Source organism: Pinus tabuliformis, chromosome 6, assembly GCF_031772625.1.
Source record: "Pinus tabuliformis cultivar Carrire ecotype Pingquan chromosome 6, CPIR1, whole genome shotgun sequence".
Classification (NCBI taxonomy): domain Eukaryota; kingdom Viridiplantae; phylum Streptophyta; class Pinopsida; order Pinales; family Pinaceae; genus Pinus; species Pinus tabuliformis.
In genome coordinates this window covers 1,236,755,412-1,236,774,178 of record NC_142292.1, presented here as the reverse complement: position 1 = coordinate 1,236,774,178, position 18,767 = coordinate 1,236,755,412, and the positions used below count along the sequence as shown (strand labels likewise).

General features: G+C 34.0%; 1 protein-coding gene across 1 annotated transcript in view; it reads right to left on the bottom strand.

The window, feature by feature from the left end:
• Positions 1–18,767, bottom strand: part of LOC149263159 (immune-associated nucleotide-binding protein 7-like) — a 40,023-nt gene that overhangs the window by 20,491 nt on the left and 765 nt on the right. The window lies entirely within an intron of this gene.

Sequence of the window (18,767 nt, the reverse complement as noted above, 5' to 3'; positions counted from 1 at the left end):
TGAATAGATTTGGTAAGAGGTGATTGAAGAGAAGCCTCCACCTAACAAGAATTCAATAGATTGGAATGGGTGGTCAGGGGCACAGGTAAGTGCCAATTCTCCCTCACGAATCGAGGAGACAACAAAATAAATAGGGTGCTTCCAAATTCAATGAGTTGATCGAAGAGCCAAAGGGCACTCTCTCATCTACAAGAAGGGACATTGACGGAAAAAAAGACATATACAAACAACAAAAGAGAATGAAGGGGGATCAAGGGTTTTTCTTCTCCTTCTTCTTCCTTAGTTTCTTGTAGGGTCTTCATCACAAAAGACTTGTGTGAAGTGTGAAGAGTTGTGGAGCACGATAGAAGGAAGATGAGGAAATTATGGAAAAAATGGTTGAGCCTTATGCTCTATGAATTTTAGGTGTTATTCCTAGTGTTTTATCTTTAAGGTCATTGCACTATGTGCCCATGCCTGAGTGGTCAATGTGGGGCTTAGTGGATGGTCAAATTAATGTGGTTCTTACTATATAAATGATAAACAACCTGGAAAAGATATTTTGGTTGATTTTGGTGGTTGTTAGAGAGTTTCTAAACCCCCTGGACAATGGACTGTAGACCGATGTGGTGCTTACTATGAAAAGATAGTTGATAAACCACCTAGATAGTGGATTCAACCTCTTAGGCTAATTAATACCCCATCTAGACCCTAGGTGAAGCCTAGTGAATGGAATCAGCAGATTAAGTGAATTATTATGGCGCTTGCTATCATAGGATAGTTGATAAACCACTTGGATAGTGAACTCCATCTCTGATTTCCTAATTAATTGATTGGTGTGAAGTTTCCATAAAAAATACATTCCCTCATACTTTCGATTTGGTCAGTAGAAAGAAAAGTTTCTTTTTAGCTGGCCTATGGTTAGGTGGAGAGTGGAAGTCCCTCTTTTAGTTTCTAGAAATTATATCATATTCATATAAGTATAAAAGTTGTGCATATTTGGACTATAGTATATGGCATTCTTGTTATGCTAATATGACCTTATATATTCATGTGTGAGTTCCTGAAGGTTGTTGTTGCATTCACTACTAGCTATCTTGTATGTTTATGATTTCAATGACTGGTGGAAATGTGGATTTGTTACCATATTCATGAATTATAGGCTATTTTATATGCTATGAGTTGAGAGTATACATGGGTTGTGTTGGTATGCATTTACCTTACCAATGTTGAGATATGATATTAGTTTTTGAACATTTACTTTACTACTATGATTTAAAATATAATCTATTTACACATGAAAAAGTTTTCAATATTAATAAATGAATGATAAACTGAAAAAGAGTTAGTTGCAGGCCTATGTGAGTGGGATGAAAACCTGACAATGATCTGTTGAAGGTTTAGGTCTAGAGTTGGACTGTGTTTTCCAATGAAAATTTTCTTTTGGGATGTCATCCCCTTGCCTTAACAATTTTTCCTTCTTATTTTCATTAGCACACAATATGAATATGGGATATCTAGGATTGACAAGTAGAAACTCTTTTGTGAAGGCCTAGATTTCCCTGCCAGTTTCATTTCAAAATATTGCTTGTATCTGGGGAAGTTCGATACTTGTAAATGGTTGGATTCCTAGGGTTAATTCAATTGTACTAGAATTTAGTTACAATAAATTATCAATTTGTGTTTGTAAGCTTGTGAAGTGTAATGCAAAATATATTCTATGATTTCCTTTCTATGAATGTAGTGAAATTGACAATGAAAGTAACTCTAATCTATGGAAAGCATTCAATATAGTCTTGGTTCTAAAAGATCATAAATATTTTTCTATATAGATAATCGCGATAAAGGTTATAACAATATATTTTTATAGATTATAAATATCTAATGATTTTGTAAGTTTGAGAAACGATACCTATTCACTTGAAAGATTTACTTGATTAGCCTTCATTGTATTACAAACATGTGAAAAAGTAATTGCATTGACTTGAAAGTAAACTAAATTATTCTATAGAATTGAGTGATCACTCTATATAAAATTGTTCTATGACTGTAAGCTCTATTAAAACTACTATTAAAGCTTTTGAATTATGAATTATGTATTTTTTGGAACTAATAATGTCAAAAACTAAGTAATCATAAAAAAATGGAAACAAGAAAAACTACGATATTAAAATAAATTAGCTCATTCAAATAGGAGGTTGTGTGCATCCTGGAATGAGGTCTCTCCTAGTTGAGTCGAATGCACTAGAGAAAATTCAGAACCTACAAATGTTAACTTAAATCACACCATAACACACATTTATGAAAAAAAGAAGATATAAGTCTGATGGGTCAAGACTGTATTAATGGCATAAGATTCATATAATTAAAACTTTACTTAACTTGTTCCTTCTCAAAGGAACTGCAATATTTATAGAGATTAAAAGTAACAATAAACTCAGAGTTTCATTGTGATAACTCATAATAGAGTAATTAATTGACTCATAATTTCATGGATCTTAGAGATTGAATATTGGCCATCGTGAGCATGAATTTCTCATCTCATTATATATCATCTAGAATACTCTTCAGTCAATCCCCTACCATGATGTTTTGTTATGATTCTTTGTCATGTGAACCTATTATGTGATTTTCCATTAATTTGCCTTATTGACTAATGCGTTAACTAGGTTATGGCGGTGGTGTGAATTCCTTTTGACTGTGACTGATAATGTGGTAAACTTCTCAAGATATTTTCCTACCTAAAAGGAAAGAGACTAACATTTATAATGAAACGCTGGTTGTTGTTTTCATGCCCATGAAATAGGAGCTAAGGAAAGACTTAGAAATAGAAATGAAGGCCAATCCTTTCCTTTGAGTCATTGAGTAATACATAACTTCCTTTTAGTCATTTAGTTGAAATTATCTTGGTAATTTAAACTTGTAGCTAATATAGGGGAATCATTTTAAGGCTCACGAAGTCTTTCTTTAACAACACGGCTCCTGTCCTTAGTTTTAGGTTCATTAAATTCATTCAATTCCCCAAGAAATAATGAATTTCATTTCGCATCATCTCTATTATAGGTAGAGATAATTTGTCTTGAAGAAACTATAACTACCCAAGATAAAGAGATTTTGATAACAAAGAAACTACCTAAAGTGAAAGATTCACCAATAGAGGTTACTAGGTTTTTCCATGAAGTACCCCTTATTTCCTTGGCCACGAACTTGAAACGGGGTATTTATTTCGGCCCCAAATTGTTATATCTATAATTCCACCATGAAGTTCCCTGAAATGCAGATGAAAGTCTTTCTCACACCCATCCTTCCCCAAACACAATGGTTATTACTCTAACAAATCAATGAATACAACTAATCACTCTGAATGGTTACACATTTACACTACTCTTATTAAGGTCATGATACCTTTTGTTACTCATTATTATTATGAATAGTACTAAGCGCATATTCACTTGTTAGTAATATCGAAGGATTAACTCTAGTGATTTACATTGCAGTATTAATTTTTATTTCTGGGGAAACAAGGTCAGGGCAAAAGGCTTATTTTGGGACTTGGTTATATGCAAAGGCTTTGTGATTATAGGCCTAACATGAATAAGTCAATAGAATATTTGGCGTTTTGTGCCATATTTGGTGGATCCCACTAGAATTGGCAGAGTGCTAAAAGATTGGATAAAGCGCATGAAAGAGATGCCAACTTCTTTTGTGGCATGGAGAGATTTGGTGGCATATTTGGAAATTATAGCTAAATCTGGCAATTCATGAGTTTTAGAATTGTAGATGAAATTAACAGTTAAACAAAATTCCTCACCTCATAACAAGCAAACCAGATTATGAATGCTTCATGAACGCATCAAGAAGGCTTAACAAATGTAGTATATAAACAAAATCAAAGATACATGCATGGTGAAGAGATGTACTTAACTAAAGTTATAAATCTAAAAATATCAGCTCTAATTGTTTATAAGTAGAATTGAATTATGAAGAAGGTTTTTGTTATTGTTGTTGTTGTTGTTGGTGTGTGTGGTGAATTGATTAGTAGTCAGAGATTGTTGAAGGTGATTTTGTGGTGATTAGGGTGTGTGATTTAGGTGAGATTGTTTTTTTTTTTTTTATGAAAAGGAGTGGCCTTCATGATTTTAGTTTGAAAATGGAATGAAAGATGAATCAAGGATGTCAAGCAAGTGGGAGATCTCAAATCAGGGGTTGTAGCTCATTCCAATGGTGGCTGGTAAACAATTAGGGGTTGGATATAGTTTCATTGGTAGCTGATAAACTAGGGGTAGTAGCTTCTTTAAGTAGAAACTGATAAACAGAGGGGAGTATCTCCTTTCAATAGTGATTGATAAACTAGGGGTAATATCCCCTTTCAATATTAGTTAATAAATTAGGAAGTAGTAACTTCCTTCTAGTGGGAGCTTATAATATTGTGAAATCAAATTGCAGCTTTCATTTGTGAAATTAATTGAAGATAAGTTTGAAGTCTTTATGTGTTGCATACAGGCTTCTCGTGTTTATGCTTACTTGAATTGTTGTTAATTTAAGAGATTGTTGGTGTTTCTAGTATTCTTTACTTTGTGAAAGAAAGTTCTAAAATTATCACAATACATATTCACCCACACCTCTCACTATTTTCGTGGTTTCTAAAAATTGGTATCATAGAAAAGTTACTTCAAGATTAGTTTAATAGCTAGAAAAAATATCAGGCACAAAGGAAAACCAGTAAGGAGGATTCACCAATAGGGGACCTTTCTTCGATGGAACAAACGATGTTTTTTGGAAAACAAGGATGAAAAGCTATATTCAATCTCTTGGTGTTGATGTATGTGACACAGTGGAAGAAGAATATCAAAAGCCTCCAACCATGATTAACATATATCACAAGATGGAATTTACATGCAATGCAAAATCTATGAATGTTCTACTTGATGGTAAACCTGAATTAGAACTATTCAACGTCATGGATTGCACTACTATAAAAGAAATATGGGACAGGATGAGAAATTGGGATGAAGGTCATAACAAGGTAAAGAAAGCCAAAATTCAAGGTTTTAGAATATAATTTGAGTCTTTTAAGATGCATGATGATGAATATATTTCTAAATACCTTCCTAGAGTTGATGAAATTGTGAATACAATAAGAGGTCTTGATGAAGAGCTAAAAGATACAATAGTAGTTCAAAAGGTGTTGAGATCTTTCCACTAAGATATTTAATCCTAAAGTTCCAGCCTTTGAGGAGATGAAAAATCTCAAATTTCTCACTTTGGATCAACTACTTGGAACTTTTACTGCCTATGAGATGAGGATTTGTAATGGCAAGTATACATCAAAGGAATCAACCTTCAAAGCAGACAGGAAACCCAAGGAAGAACATATTGAATCATGTTGTGAATCAAATGAAGGGAAAGTTTTGTGTGAGAAAGCTCAAGAGAGGCTCAAGAAAGTACAAAGGTAAGCTACCTTTTAAGTGCTTTAACTGTGATAAAGTAGGTCAATTTTCTTCTAAGTTTCCATAAAAGAAGAAGAATGAATATGACCTCAGAAAGAAGTTTAGAAAAGTGCAAAAGGACAAAAAGAAGTCTAAGAATAAAATATTCTACACCGAAGACTGGATTTCCTCTGAGTGCAAAGGAAAGTAATCTTTAGATGAGGAAAGAGGCTATAAAACCTCAAAAGAATTTATGCTCGTGGCCATATAAAATATGGAAGTAGAAGTTATTAACTCTGATGGAGAAGGGGCTAAAGTTGAATTAGAAGGAGAGTTGAACGATGATTTTGAGGAAATTCGAAAACTGAGAAAGAACAATAAAACACAAAAGGAATCGTTGACCAAAGACAAAGTTGAAGCAATAGAACTTTTGATCGTACAACTTGTAGAAGGAAAGAATATCTAAGAAACTCTAAATCAACAACTCAATGAGAAGAATCAACCGTGTGAAAGGGTTGAAGGAAAAATTGTGTCTCTGAGTAAAGAGCTTGAAAAAGATAAACTATCTAAGGTTTAAAGAAAAATTTGGAAAAGCCACTGAAATTTAAGTGAACTTCTTGAAGCACAAAGGGTCTCTAATGACAAATCAAGTCTTGAATTTGAGGTCGAGTTAAGCTTAGTAGCTGATGTGAAAGGTAAGAAAGTTATTACCTTTGTTTAAGCTATAAATCAAGGAACCACTGCAAACAACTCTCAGGAAAATCAACAATTGAAAAATAAAAGGAGCAATCTGATTCAATAAAAGGATAAAAACAAAAAAGAGGAAAATAAAACTCCTAAATAGAGAGATTTGTGTCTCAAACAAGCTTGAATATCTCCAAAAGAAACTTAGCCAACCTTTATAAGTCAACCTTTAAAAAATCATTTTTCTCCCAGGTATAAGGGAATCTTTCCAAACTAATGTTTACCTGTATTAATTATGGGCACAAGGTAAGAAATTGTGGGATGAATCTATCATTTAGATAACTTAGGCCACAAAGGTGAAATTATTAGCCTAATAATCAATTTGTTAGGTGAAGGATGAGAATACCCAGGTATAGCAATTTGTTTTCCCCACTGAATAACTTTTTTCAATCTTACATCTATCAAAACTATAACCACAGTGTGGCTAATTGTAGACTTAGAGACAAAATGCCTAAACCAAAAATCAAGCAAATAGATCAACAACCAAAGTATAGAAGAGAAAGAAAAATGAAGAGAACTATTATTTATTTTTATATACTCAAAATGGTGGGAGTCAATGGTATGTTGACAATGGTTGTTCTAGGCATATGTCAGGAGATAAAACCAAGTTTTTGTCATGGAAAATCATCAGCAAAGGTAATGTAACCTTTGGAAACAATGCACCTTATAGATTATTGGCAAAGGAGTCGTTAGTCTAGCTAATGGTAGAGGTAAGGACAAGGATGTGTTGTTTGTTGATGACCTGAAGCATAATTTACTCAATGTGTCTAAGATATGTGACCAAGGTTATGATGTGTTGTTCAAATCTAAAAATTGTCAAATCAAGTTTACAGGCACATGTGGGATAGTAGCTGAAGCTATTAGAATAGAAAATAATGTCTATGTTCTAAAAGGAAATACATATAAGTGTTGTTTGACAAATATTAATGAGATATGGTTGTGGCATCGAAGGTAGGTCATATTCACTTTGACTAGATCATCAAATTGGGTAAAAAGAATTTTGTTAGAGATCTTCCCAAGCTTTCAAATCCATAGAACACTATTGGCATGTCTTGTCAAATTGGAAAACAAGTCTGAGTGATATTCATATCTAAGGAGAACTCATCAACTAAGGCATTAAAATTGGTACATATGGACTTGTGTGGTCCTTTAAGAGCTTCAACACCCTCAAGTTAATTTTATTTCATGTTTATCATTGATGGTTTTAGCATAATGACTTGGGTAGAATTTTTAAGTGAAAAATCAAAGGCCTTTGAAAAGTTCAAGAACTTTAATTCCATGGATGAGAATGAGACGGACTCTAAAATAAATTGCATCGGCTCTAATGATGATGGTGATTTTACCTCTAAAGAATTTGATGATTTTTGCAAAGAACGTGGCATCAAAAGACATTTTACCATAGCAGAGACTTCACAATAGAATGAAGTAGTAGAGAGATCCAACAAATCTATCCAGCAACTGGCTAGAGCCATTATGGGTGAAATAAGTACGCAACAAATATTTTTGGGATGGAGGCATTCACACAACATTGGTTATTTTAAATAAGGCACACTTCATATCAAACAATGATAAAACTCCATATGAGCTCTGGTATGGTAGACTTACAATAGTTAAGAATTTCAACGTATTTGGAAGAAAGTATTATATCAAGAAGAACAATGAAAATCTTGGTCAATTTGATGTAAGAGATGATGAAGGTATTTTTCTTGGATAGTCTTGGAATAGGAAGGGATATAGATGCTACAATAAGAATACAAGAAAAATAATTGATTGCATTGATATTAAAGTTAATGAGCACATTGAATTTGAAGACAAACAACCAGAAAATGTTAGTAATGATGATCAAGTAAACCATGATGAGGAAAATGATGAGACATTTACATATGAATACATTGAAGAACCCTTCAGTCCATAATCCAAATATCATGCAATGTATGTACAAAACACCACCCAACTGACCAAATTGTTGGTGACTTGAATATAGGTGTTCAAACATGAAGGATAATAAATCTCCCTACTCAAGCGCATAGCTTCGTTATCTATGATCGAACCAAAGGATTTTTCTCAGGCTAGTCAAGATGACAATTGGCTAAAGGTAATGAATGAAGATCTTGAACATATTAAGAAAAATCAAGCTTGGTAGATTGTTACAAGACCAATAGATAAGAACATTATTGGCACAAAGTGGGTCTTCAGGAACAAATTGAATGAACATGGTGAAGTGGTAAGAAACAAAGCAAGGTTAGTTTGGAAGGGCTATTCACAAATTGAAGGTTTGGATTTTGATCAGACTTTTGCTACTATTGCATGATTAGAAGCTATGCACATGTTCTTGGATTTTTCTTGTTTTAAGAAATTTAAGATATATCAGATAGATGTTAAGTCTTCCTTTTTAAATGGATAAATGTAAGAATAATTCTACATTGAGCAACCTGATGGTTTTCAACTATTAGATAAACTTGGTTATGTTTATATAGGTTGAAAAAGGCCTTGTATGGTCTTAAGCAAGCTACGAGGGCTTGGTACTCTAAGTTGGATAGTTATTTGTTGAAGTGTGAATTTAACAAAGGCACAATAGACACTAATTTATATGTGAAATTCAATAATGGAAAACTGTTAGTGGTGGTAATCTATGTTGATGATATTATTTTTGCCAATGATTCAAATCTTCTAACTTGTTAGTTTGTAGCTAATATGAATTCCGCATTTGAGATGTCTATGCCTGGAGAACTTTCTAATTTACTTGGTTTACAAATTGCACAATCTTCAAAAGGAATTGGTATCTCACAAAGCAATTTTATCATTAGGATTTTTTGAAGAAATTTGGTATTAAGGAATGCTCTTTGTTAAGCACTCCAATGGTTATAGGCTGCAAACTCAGCAAGACTAATGGATCATCATAGGTGGATCAAAATTTATATAGATCTATTATTGGCAACCTCTTATACTTACAACCTCTAGACTAGACATTATACAAGTAGTTGTTATTATTGAAAGATTTCAAGTAGTCCCCAAACAAAGTCATTTCCTAGCATCAAAGAGGATTCTCAAATATCTAAGAGCCACAATGGACTATGGACTTTGGTACCCCAAAGGTAAATAATTTTCAATAATTGATTTTACTAATATTGTTTGGGTAGGTAATATAGATGACCATAAAAGCACTAGTAGTGGTGCTTTCTTTCTTGGTGAATGTCTTGTTTTATAGTTGAGCAAGAAGCAAGCTTCATTAATTTCTCTCTCTATTGTTGAAGAAAAATATATAGCGAACTCTTCTTGTTGCACTCTACTATTATGGATGAAGCATACTTTACAAGGTGTGCAATAAATATATGAGTAACCAATACCAATCATCTATGATAAAACAAGTGTAATCAAAATGTCCAAAAACCCTATTTTTCAATCCAAGACAAAGCAAATTGCAATCAAGTACCATTTCCTACGAGAATAAGTTGCAAATTAGATTGTTAAGTTGGAGCATGTACCTAAAAAATAGTAGGTAGATGATATATTCACCAAACCTCTCCCAAGAGATCAATTTGAGTACTTAAGGAAAAGATTGGGAGTAGTTCCACTTACCTCCATCCACTAAATCTTCCCAAGTGGAAGAAAGGAAACTAATAAGCACTCAAGATATTAAAATGGAGTTGCAAGGTCCATAGGATTAGTAAGATAGGAGGAGATTGGTTGCAGGGGGAGCATATTATTTTATTTTCCATAAATGTCAAAGGGGGAGAGAAGTAAGAGAAACATTCTTAACTATAATGAGAACACTTACGGAAATCAAGGCAATTAAAGAAGAAATACTCACATTACAAGTGCTTCCATGTGTCATTGCTTTCTTTTGTAATTGAATTACTTTGGTGATTGATAGTAGTGTTTTTAGTGTTTCCATCAATTCTAAAGGGGGGGAATGTTGAAAATATGTTGGCATTAATGTTAAAAGACACAATTCAGGTGGTTGTAAGCAGATTGGTCAAAGAGTAAATAATTTAGAGCCATTTTAAGAAAAAAATATCAAATTAGATGTTCATGCAAGTGGCCTAGATTGATACAACTCGGAAATATATTTCCAATGATATATTGAAGTTTAAAAAAAGGAATCCTAGATAAAAATATATGGTTGGTCAAATTTCTAAGGTTACAAATGAAATGTTGGTGTTTGGTCATAGGACCCCCAGCTGAGTCAACACACAAGTGGTAAGACAACCACATTGGCATGCAGGTGGACCAATAAACAAGCTCATGAGGTACAATGTGGGTGTCTCCTGTGACATCTAATCCAAGTGGGTAGTTTCCCTAGAATTTTCCTAGGAAGGTGCCGCAAGGTCAAACTTATGGGGTGATGCAACAATAGGAGGATGTGGCACTTAATATGGTTGGAGGAGGTAGTGGTGATTGGTGAGAGTTAAGTGTTGATGAGTAGGGGGAACCCACTTGACAGGTAAGTTTAGTGGTCCATGCCTGGTGGGATATGAGGGAGCTTGACGTTTTATTCCTAGGGAGATGGTGTCAGGGAGAAGACAAAGTTCCCATCAGGTGCAACAAAATTCCCGTCCCAGCTTTTAAAAAATTTAATAAATAAATCAATGGAAAATAAAAGGCCTTGGACCCCCTCACCACTATACACAAGGGGACACATGACACAATTTGATTGGATAAGAGAGACACAGTGGCAAAATGAAGTCAACATGATGTGGCACAATAGTGACGTGACATGTGGCATGCAAATTTGGAATTTTTGGTTGGTCAAGTGGGCCAAAAACAGGTGATGTGTGGCACAATGAGAACGTGACATGTGTCAGATAAGTGAATGTGGAAGATCGATGGAAGACATGTCACTAGGGAAGGACACATAAGCCCAAATAATTAACCTCGGTGGTTTCCGAATGAGCTGCAAGTTTAATCGCTGGGGTGATGGGGCATTGTGACACAATGGCATACATGTTGGTGAGTGGAAAAAAAATTAGAGTGGTTCAAGTCAGTAGGAAGGAGGACCCCACAAGATAGGTAATCGCGGAGTAGTGGCCTCGATGATTCACATTGCAATATTAATTTTTATTTCCAAGGAAACATGGTCGATGGCTAAAGGCACACTCCGAGACTTGGTTATATGCAAAGACTTTGTGACCATATGCCTAACATGAATGAGTCAACAACATATTTTTCATTTTGTGCCATATTTGGTGGATTCCACCAGAATTGGAAGAGTGCTAAAAGCTTGGATAAATCACATGAATGAGTTTGCATTTGTTTTGGTGGCATGGAGAGATTTGGTGGCATATTTGGCAGTTTTGGCCAAAGCTGGTAGTTCGCCAGTTTTAGAACTGCAGATAGAACCTTAGCTAAACCTTGTAAAAAGTTCCATAATTGAGTAAATTAGCAGTTAAACTCAGTTTCTGACCTTAGAACAAGTAGATCAGAGTACAAAGACTTAATGAACACATAAAGGAAACTTAATAGAAGTAGTATATAAATAAAATTAAAGATACAAGCATGGTGAAGAGTTGAACTTAACTTAAGTTCGAAATCTAAAAATATAAGCTCTAATTCTTTATAATTAGAATTGGATTGGTAAGAAGGTTGTTGTTGTTGGTGGTGTGTGTGGTGAATTGATCAATATTCATAGATTGTTGAAGGTGATTTTGTGGTGATTATGGTGTGAATTTGAGGTGAAATTGTTTTGGTTTTATGAAAAGGAGTGACCTTCATGCTTTGAGTTTGAAAATGAAAATAGATATGAATCAAGGAGGTCAAGCAAGTGGTAGCTTGCAATTTAGGGTTTGTATCTTCTTCCAGTAGTGGCTAGTAAACAATCAAGAGTTGGAGCTCCTTTCAGTGGTAGCTTAAACCTGGGGTATTAGCTACTTTTAGTAGCAACTAATAAACCATTGGTAATATCTCATTTAAATAGTAGTTGATAAACCAGGTGTAATATCTCTTTTCAGTAGTAGTTGATAAATTATGGAGTAGTAGCTTTCTTCTGGTGGGAGCTAGAGAACATTGTAAAAACAAGTTGAAGCTTGCCTTTGTGAAAGTAATTGAAGAGAAGCTTGAAGTCTTTATGTGTTGCATACATGCTTCTTGTGTTGATGCCTACTTTAATTGTTGTTAAAGAGATTGTTGGTGTTTCTAGTATTTTTTAATTTGTGAAAGAATGTTTTAAAGTTATCACAATACTGATTCACCCCCCTCTCAATATTGTTTGGGTTTCTAACATATGATACACCATTTTTCCCTAGGGTATTTGAAATTAAGAAATGCCTTCTTATTCCATGTTATTGAAAAAAATCATCAAACACTCTTGAGGTAATCTACCCACCTCTATCATACCTTAGTCATTTCAATTTACAATCAGTGTTATTTTTAGCAAGTGTTTTGAAGAATTTGAACTTGTCAAATACTTCATATTTCTCTTTAAAAAATAGAACCCAAGTTTACCTGGTATAATCGTCAATAATCAACATAAAATATCATTAGTTGCTCAATTTTTCAATTATTTAAGGTCAAAATAAGCCTCTATGAACCATTTGTAGAGCCTCGGTTGATCAGTTTTCCTTATTCTTGAAGGGTACTCGAATTTGTTTACCAATTTGACATGATTTGCAAATTGTATTGCTTGGATATGAAATCTTTGGTAAGTCCTTTACACCTTGTTTTTTGTTAAGTTTCAATATATGATCAAAGTTTAAGTGTCTCAACCTTATGTCACAACCAACTCTCATCAAGTTTCCTCAAATAAAACTTCTCATTTTTCTCATTGAGTATGAACCCATTATTCAAAGTTCTCACAAAATTTTCTACTGACCTTCCCTATGTTTGTTGTCTTTATCTCACAACCTTTGGAATAAAAAGAAAAATCATACTCTTAGTCACAAATATGACTCACACTTAACAAATGGTGTTTGAATCCATCCCCAAAAAGAAAATTCTTAATTTTCCTCTTCCATCGTCCATGCTAATTGTGCCTTTGCCCATGATATTGTTGAGAGCATCATTACCAAAGGTAACATTACCTATATTATCTTCTCTTAGTGATAAGAATTTTTCACATCTTCTCTTAGTATTATCTTCATACATTTCGAGCATCCATTTTCCACATTCTAATGGCTACCTTGATTTTTGGAATATAAGACAATGCCACATTCTTCTTTCCTTCCTTCCTTTTTTTCTTCCATGTCTTGGATTCTTCTTATGTTGGCTTAATGTGAGGAGCTAATCTTATTTTTTTGGTTCAAAAATCACATTCTTTATATCCGTCTTTATGAAAATTATAGCACTCAGTATGATTAAATAAAGAAGCAAAAGGATTATTATATCTTCATTCCTATGCAGACTTACAAATTTTCTATCTTTGTTTCTTGTTGACTAAAAAGATTCATATCCTATCTGATTATTTCTAAGATAGGCTCTACAATTTAGTGCCTTATAACCAAAATTCGTACATGAATAAAAATAACCATATAATATATTTTGGTACCTGGGAGCACTTTTCCTTTGAAGATATGATCTTCCAATTCTTTGATGGTTTTATTTTTGAGGGGGATAAGGCTTCTGTTTATTTCTTGCTTGATATTTTTGGTTGTTCAAATTGTTGTAATTTTCCCTCCTTTGTTGCTATTGAGTTTTATTAATGTCTCTTATTTCCTTGTTGTCACTTTCTTCTCTTTGTTGTTGTTGAATTTGACCATCGTTTTCCGTAATTTCCTTGTTTTTATTTACTTTTACTTTTTGTTGTTGATTGTTATCATTTCCTTGGATTTAATTGTCATTATGTCCTTTGAATGCTTCAATGAAGCTGATTGGTTATTTTCTTCAATTTCTTAGATCTTTTCTCTCCTTCATAACCAAGACTGGTTTTGATGAGGGAACATCTTTAAACACTAAGAATTTCATCCAATTTGTTATATCCTTTAACAAATCTTAGATTTTGGTTAATATAAGTGTGGGCCTCTCCAAATTATTCCTAATAGAGACAACTTATTCCTATAGCTCTCATATTCCTTCTCTTTCTTTTTTAGTTGTTCCAAAAGAGAGTCATTAATTTTCTTGGCTTCGTCAGCTCCACTTTTAGAAGAATAAAAGGTAACCCTCCAGTTTCATCCCTTTCATTTTCATATTTAATCAACAACACTTTCTTCTTGTTGTTTTTTTTAGTTAGCCTATATATTTCTTCTAAGGAACTAACTAATTCTCATTCTAGATATACTACAACTTATTCTTCCTAATTTATAAATATATTTCCTTTCATCTCAGATTTCTATAGCCATGAGCATGAAATCATTTGTTCTCTCTTCATCAGAAGGTTGCTCATCCTCATCCTCTGAGGAGCTATTGTACTCTTGGGTATATAATCTTTTCTTATTTTAGTTTATTTATTCCTTGAATTTCCCATATGTATCCTTTTCTTTGTTATCATAATCATTATTTTCTTTCTTATGTGGGGATTTAGATGCATAATGACAAAATTTTCCACAATTGAAACACTTGAAAGGAAAATTACCTTTGTATTTTTCAGACCATTTCCTTAATATTCTGACAAATTTGGATCCTTCTTCATTAGATCCATAGCTTGAGTCTTCTTGATCTTCTTATCAACTCTAAAGGTCGTTTCCCTTGATGCATATCTACCTTATCCAATTCTGATTTCATAGGTAGTTAATGTTCCATGTAGTTTATCCATCACTAATATGTTGAGGTATTGCATCTCTTAAACCCCCGACCATTTCATCTACCTGGAGAAATAATTTAGCTATGTCCTCATCCCCATTCATCTTTAGTGATTAAAATTTCATTTTATAAACTTAGAGTCTAGCCTTGTTTACCTTGTTATCGCCTTCATAATAATTTTTCAACTTATCCTATACCTCCTTGGCTATGTTGTAGTGCATGAATTTGATAAATTATTATTTAAACAAACCACTTAGGATTGCATTCATTAGTTTAGCATTACAACAAAAATTTAACTTGTCATCTCTATCAAACAATAGATTTGGTTTTTCATAGCCATTCAACAGTAGATCCCATAGATTTTCACCAAGGGACATTAGGTAAGTCCCCATTCTTATCTTCCAAAACACGTAATTTTCTCTAGTGAGTAGAGGAGATTTGATAGTGACATTTCCATCCTCAATGACCATGTTTCATATCTAGATCTACCTTCCAATTATTAGACTACTGCTAAAGGAACCAACTTTGATACCAATTTTTAGAACCCAAAATAATATTAAGAGTGGGGGAGGGGTGAATCAATATGGTGTAAATTTTAATAGTTATTTAGCCATACAAACTAATTCAATAACATGATAGAGTATCAATCACATAAGAAAATTAACACAATATGTTAATGTGGAAACCCTTTAAGGGAGAAAACCACAATACTTCTTGATGTTTAAGGTAAACACAAACACCAAATTCAGTTTATAATAGATTTTATAGGAACCAACCTATAAGAGGCACCAACCCCATTTTTATGCAAGCACCTACTTGATGGAAGGACTAACTTCCATTGGTGTAGAAACCAACCTATTGATGCACCAACCTAAAGGATATTATGATCCCAACTCTACAGGCACCTACTTGTTCAATCACTTTGATCTCTCTTTCATTAATTTTCAATCTCAGATTAGTGACTCCTCTAACATAGAATCATACACAACATAATTCAAATAATTTGATCAACATATACTCACACACATAGAGAAACACCATATTTTGACCTCTTTTGACATCTATACCCTACAGATATCTACACTTACATGTTCAACACTTACATCACACATGTTTGATGCTCAATTACAATTATCATACTACAACTCCTTTATTATTCTTATATTCTTTCAGGGGTTAGATCACTTGATCATACATTCAAGCATACCCTCCTTGCATTTTTCTCTTATTCTTTTATGGTTTTTCCCTTTATTTACCATGTGTATCAATCCATGCTATTTAACAATGGAAATTCTTGCTTTAATGTATTAACAAATCACTCCTTGTCAACCCAAAAATTCATCAATGGATTTGGAGTGCTTAACCTCCTTTTCATTTGGCTCTTTTCCCCATATAACCATACATTGATATAGTGGGTTAATCTATTATTGGAAACCAAATCCAAATCTGGGATTTTTTTTTGCAGCCTCACTCTTTTCTAAGTAGATCTCAAATGCCCAAATGCCACTCTTTAGTTTTTCTTTAGCACCAAGCGTTGGGCCCTTTGCTTCATACAACCTAGGATTGGAGTTGTGCTCTCATGACTAGGCACTTAAGCATTTTAATGTTACGTCACAACTTTGTAAGCTCTAGGAGCTATGTTTCCTAGTCGTGAGATCATGTACTATAACCAAGTGCCAATCTAGAATCAAGTATCTCGCCTATTATAAACTAACCAACAACGTGTGCATCCTTCAACCCCCAAATGCATGGATAAGCCAAATATACTATATAGCTTGGCATGGGGTCCACCTCTGCCTTAATAACTATGCTAAGTCCTTGATCCAAAGATCTGACATGCAGGACTTTCTTAAATGACCAAACACTTGCATGGCCTGACCCTTGGATGCCAAAATGTTTAACGCAATGGAACTTAACCAAGTGGATCTATGGTGAGTCTTGCCTTTGATAGAATCTAGATCTAGGAATTTGGTAATGGTGCATGCTGCATGCACATCTGGACCACTAGATGCCTAGATGGTCAGTGCACTCCTAGAATCACAACTAGCTGGAGCTTTGATCAACTGCCTTCATCTCTTCTCGAATCCAGATTTGTGACATTTGGTAGTATACTTAAATGGTCCATAACTAGACCACCAGATGTCTGGATCTCTTCATACTTCTGGATGAATTCAATAGCTTGATAAGGCCCTCTACTATATTGGAGAAAAACTTTATCCCTATGCGATTTTGGAAAAATTGAGAAATAGATGAAACCTTCGTCAAAGCACTACCCTAGTGAAAATATTGAGACTACTACTCAGGTTACCATCTCACCTTCACATCTTCTACCACATCGTCTCTCTTCCACTTATCATTCCATGTCGTTTCCACGTCTCACTCAGAAAGGGCCACTTCGCCATCTAAAAATGTTGAATCCACCTACCACTCTCATGACCACATAGTGCCATGTCATCATTCATACCATGTCACTACAAACTGGTGCCATGGATGCTACCTATATTACCATCTGGATGCCACCTATACTACCACTTCATTCCCTGTCACCTATCACAAGGTCCACCACCTACTCGAGAAATTCGGTATCTGGCCTTTCTTATACATGGTTTCCTTGGGAAACCCCATATTTGTAGATGCCTTCATACCTTAGAAGCTGCTAGATTTTGTCAAAGCCTAGATTTATCCAGATAATCTAGCATCCACCCATCTGTCCTATTATTTAAACAATAACACTTTACATGTCCTAGGCCAGAGATGACCAAATAAGATATGGCAAGGGAGTCATCCTCCGTGCAACTTGAATGTTTCTCGATGTCGGGCTATCTGCCCATGAGGTTTCCAACTGTTAACCAACTTGGGTTTTTTCCCAAAGCCCAAGTGATTACCCTTTAGCTATATAAATTTTGGAGCTTTCCAATTACCTAAGAGAAATTTTGGGTTTCACTTCATACCCCCAAATTTGGAGTTTGGCCCCTTTTCCTTGTGCACGTGATACATACCTTGATCACTCCTCATTAAATACATTTTCACTCTTCTGCACATGAATGACATTGTAGCATTGACCATATTTCCTTTGACATCAATGACAACACATTCGTCAACACTAACTAGTAGTTATTGACAGTAATTATCTCTAACATTCCCCCTTAATTACAACTACTATTTCATGTTGGTCCAAGTCTCAATGATTCTTACAATATTTAAATCAATTCAAAAAATTGTTTTAATCCTACAAACTAGTGCAATTTTTTTTTATTATCTCTATGATGTGCACACTTTTTCTTCCTTTTGCTCCAAACTTCATATTTTGCATACTTTTCCTTTTATTGAATAAAATTTTGCAAGATATAAAATGATATCTTGGTTTTTTTTCATATCCTCTTTCATCGCTTTAATAGCTTCAACAATTACATTGGTTGCCTTTATATCTTTTGTTCCTTCATGGCACCTTTTCCATGCTCGCTTCCATCTCCATCATACTTGGTCTTTGCAAGCCACTATTCAAGAAATGTTAATTCAAATTCATAATCAAATTCAACTTTCACTACTAGCTTCTTCTGGCTTGTTGCTAATATTGCAAATCAAAATTTTAATTTCATCTTTGACATGTATATCTACACACTCAACTTCACTTTTTTTACCATGTTCATGCACTGCATCTTGTACATAATCACTTCTTTTTTCTCTCTACTTTCTTCGACTATATTGTTTAGTACAATTATAGTCTCCATGTATTTTATACCTTCCTCTTCTTCGGTAGGTTCTTCCATAGCTTCTCCTGTTACTTTTGCCATATCAAAATCTTCAAGTTCTTTTGTAACAACAATTGGTTCATCAACAATTGCAATGCTCTATGGCTAAGTATGATGTTGATTAATGTTGTTCACATTTTCATTGTATTCCATTTCTAGAATATTCCAAGCTTCTTTTGAAGTGGTTGTTGCT